Source organism: Polyodon spathula, chromosome 1, assembly GCF_017654505.1.
Source record: "Polyodon spathula isolate WHYD16114869_AA chromosome 1, ASM1765450v1, whole genome shotgun sequence".
Lineage (NCBI taxonomy): Eukaryota > Metazoa > Chordata > Actinopteri > Acipenseriformes > Polyodontidae > Polyodon > Polyodon spathula.
This window is the reverse complement of record NC_054534.1, coordinates 67328787-67333260: the sequence shown is the minus strand read 5'-3', so window position 1 is coordinate 67333260 and position 4474 is coordinate 67328787. Positions and strand designations below refer to the sequence as shown.

Below are 4474 nucleotides of genomic sequence, written 5' to 3'. Positions count from 1 at the left end.
GGGGTAATGGGGGTTTGCTGGGCTGGTGCATGCTCTGTGAACTTGCAGAGTCTCTTTATAAATGAAGAACCAACAAGTAAATAACAAAGAGATTAAATTAAATTAAATTAAATGTTTTTGAAAAACTTTGGGGAAGAAAATATCACAAAGTACAGCTATGAAACTTGAAACAAAGTTTGCTTTTAGTTGCATGTTGCGTGCTGTGTGTGTAGCCGGTGTGCTGTAAGGGCGTGGGGCGGGCGCGCGCGTCATGTGTGCCATTTCACAGAGTAGCAGGGGCGCGCCTAATGTTGGTCTATGGAGAGGGAAGCAGAAATGGTCAAACGTGTTGTTAGTTGCCTAAAGAGTACCTATCTAGGACAGTTTTAATGCAGATATTCTGTCTGTAAATTAGCTCTTATAATAGTGGAAAGAGACTGGGGTGTGGTAAAATACCTATAGCGGTCCCCAGCTTTATTAATGATTATTGTTATTATGACTTTTTGGTTTTTGTTTCTGAGCAAAGCTTACTGCACATAGTTCCTGCACTGTTCCTGCACTGTTCCTGCCTGTTCCTGTTTGTCTGCTAATAAAACACAAGGCTTCTGGTTGAAATGTATCTCCTGTATTATTGCTTCCTCCTTGCATTACAACATCTTGTGCACCGATCACTCACATTACCTCAATCAGGCAGGTTATTACCCCATGAGGTGTCTGCATTGAAGTTCTAACCAAATTGCTAACACCTTATTGATATTATTTGTATTCCAAAGAGTGTGCCATTTATTAATTGTGCCGTCAGTCTTTGCATTGCATGCTGTTGTATTAAAACTCACCGCATATACATATGCATTGCTCGATTGCAGGAAGTGTGAATGTAAATGAAATTTTGAGCATGGTGAAAGCTGTGAGCTTAAACATGGAAAAGGAGAAAAACAGGATTCAAAGCAGGTAAATAATAACATGTTTTTTACAAGTTCTTAAATGAATGTGAAATTAACTTGAGAGTCCAGCCCAATCCCAGTGGGCAAAGCTGGTTGCAGTGACGTCATATTGACGTCAAATTCCGACATTGGATATTGGTCAGAATAAGGTTGTATATGGATGTTTTTCTGACGTCAGAATCACAACGTTTTATCAACATCGCAATCTGAACATTATAACAACGTTAGAATCATAACGTTGTGATAAGGTCAGAATCTGACCTAAAATAATAATAATAATAATAATAATATAGTAATTATTATTATTATTATTATTATTATTATTATTATTATTATTATTATTATTAATAAATATAAAACTAGCATATGCATTAATAATCGAACCATAATCCAATGTCAGATTCCTAACCTATGTATGTATATATCAATACTGACAGTTTGTAAACTGATTTGTTTTATATCACACAAAGTACATCATGTTGATCAGTCACATAGACTACAATTAGAATGTATCTTTAAAATTGGGCTCGTATGCATTAAGCATAAATTATATTACCCACACTTTGTATAGGAATTAATATTTATGTAAAGAATAAATAAATAAACAATGGATACTGGTGGTAGACTAATGAAGTTTAATAAGAATACAAAATACATGACCATTATTATTATTATTATTATTATTATTATTATTATTATATTGTTATTGTTATTATTATTATTATTATTATCAGAAGAAGAAGAAGAAAAAGGAAAAAAAAAGGCGTCCACGCTCCAGGCAGCTTTGGGCTTAATTTAGTAATAGAGATGTATAAATATATAAAATATACAACATTTTGAAAAGGGGGGTGAATACAGAAATGAACGTCGATAAAAATGTGTGCATTTATACGGGCACACTTGAACTTGTAAACTTAAATAATTTTAACATTTGCAGTTTCCAAGTTAAGGAATTATATTTATCAATTCAATTTCCTTAACTTGAAATGTAGAAGAGTCTGTATGACTCGTTGTTTGTCGATTTAATGGATGTAACACGGCTCTGGCTCTCACAAAGTCACTGCTTTCTGTGATTCGCTCGAGCACCTTGTTGACATACTCCTGCTCTCGCGCATATTTTGTATTTTATAATTGGAAGCGTCCAACGTTTTTACAAATATATAATTTAATTGAATTCACTTCTATATTATCAAATACATTTATGTGCTGTTAAATACAACCATGGATGGATGGATGGATGGATTGGTGATGATGATGATGATTATTATGATTATTATTATTATTATTATTATTATTATTATTATTATTATTATTATTAATAATATAATAATAATAATAATAATAATAATAATAATAATATATAGATAAAGAAAACTGTGCCCTTTGTTAACACAAAAAGGGTTAAAAAAAACCTGGACTAACAGGACATTTTTTTTAAACAGACATACCAAAACCTAAAATAACCTTAAAATGACGTCTAAGACAGACGTTGCCTCCACGTCGTCAAAAAGTACATTGGTGCATTGGTTATATTTTGGTTGCCTGACATCGCGACTCAAATACAACCAATACACAACGTCAGTACAACGTCGTGTGCCCACTGGGATGTGTTTAAACACCACATAAAATGACACGTCCCCTACATTGCACATCATAAGCAAAGTAAAAAAAAGAATATATATATATACACACACACACACACACACACACACACACATATAATTAAAAAATTTGCCAAGTCAGAATCTAAACTACAGTATGCTTATAATGCATGTTTACCCCATAGGTAATGTAAGAATGTAAAGCAATTTAGATAATCAGTTCTTTTCTCAATTTTGTAGCATATCATATCAACAACCACGTGTACCCACACCTTCGGAAACCGTTTGTCGTCCTGGAACTGCTTTTTCCCCCCAGTTTTGTATAGGTAAGTTGCATGTTTCTTTATCTTGCATGAAGAGTAGTCTATGAGATGGCTTGAGCATACATTTTAAGAGGAGGCAAAAATCAGCTCAGGGTCACCAAAACATTGTGCCTTTTTGGATTTGACATAGAATGAGCAAGTTCCTTTCTCTAGGAATTGCTATGTGTAGCACTTATCAATGTGGCTTTTCCAAATACCAGCTCATTTCACCCCTTGCTCATCATCTTGCTGAGTCAAAGTTTTTTTTCTCTCTGTAAGTACTTTAGAATAAATTTAGAAGAAGTTGTATAGAGACATTCGTATAACAACAGAAAACTTGTATGGGTGGAAGACAGTGACCGGAGACTGACAGTTGCAAAGGCAGTAAGCGTCTCAGAAACATTTGGCGCCTATGAACTTTAAGCAATAAAATATTGTGCCTTGCAGAAATTTAGTGGAGAAATTAAATTGGGAATAACCAGGAAAGCTAGGCAGGGTAATTACATTTGGCTCGTTGCCCTATCCATGCTCTCCAGCCTTCACCCTGTTGTTTGTCCTTGCTGCTACCAGACAGCTAACATTTACAGGCTAACGTTATTACACCTAATTTACTTCTTGGTTGGCAGGAGTGGTAGACAGTAAAGCATCTTCCACTATTAGCTAATATTAATGCGTCATTGAGGAACACAAGGAAAGCTAAACTCAAGGGTAACTCAGCCATGGAAAGAACAAACAGTAAAACCTTGGTTCTCAGTAAACAGACTTTTTCTTACAGACTTGATACACTCCTACTGACAGCAATGCAAAGTCACCTTCAATATTAAGACCACTCCTAAATGCCAAAATGAATTTTGAAACATGCCAACTTGAAGTAAGCTTTTGAAAGAATCAAACCTATTTTATAGGACCCAATAAAAACAACATCTTTCAATTTACCTCAGTTTGGCAGGTTACTACCCCATGTGGTGTTTGCATTGAAGTTTTAACAAAAAATTGTTTTAACCTCTAATTGTTACTATTTGTATACCAAAGGGAGCTTCATTTATTCATTGTACTGTCAATCTTTGCATTGCATGCGTATCCTTTGAGATACTTTAAGAATATAAGTATTATTAAAAAAATAACTCAGAAGATCTAGTTGATCCTGTTAACTCATTTTCTATATAGAAATGTCTGAATGGTCTGAATCAATCACACTCATAAGTTGCTGTGGATTCTAAGAATTCAGATATAACAAATGTCAAGAAAATGCTGATTAATATTTTTTTGTGTGTTTTGAACTTTTATCATAAAGGTCAATGATCACAGCCGTCCCATTTTGCTGGCAGACAGGGGGCGATGATGATAACATAACACAACACCCCCTCTCCTGTGCTGCCGAAGCATAACTACTCGTGGGAAGATGTTTAATCGCTTTTGATAAAAAGACTTCAGTTACAATGTTACTGGAGATGGCTTCTGATTCCTCATCATGTTGCCATGCATAATCAGTTCGTCACTCTTACAATAAGTTGACATTCTTTAGCTGATGAAAGAAAAGTACCAGGCAAGTTTTTTTTTTCTGGCAACTGCTGAAACAACTAGTTCAAGGTGACATTTTCAAGGAAGTTTCACCACGCTGCTCTATTTAAGATGTTTGTTTTGATGG

At 34.6% G+C, this 4474-nt stretch overlaps 1 long non-coding RNA gene across 1 annotated transcript; it reads left to right on the top strand.

The window, feature by feature from the left end:
- The first annotated feature begins 855 nt into the window (after positions 1-855).
- LOC121303118 lies at positions 856-4190 on the top strand. Its single transcript, XR_005947754.1, has 3 exons — positions 856-930; positions 2765-2850; positions 4121-4190. It is a non-coding gene; the product is annotated as an uncharacterized LOC121303118 (long non-coding RNA).
- Positions 4191-4474: the final 284 nt, after the last annotated feature.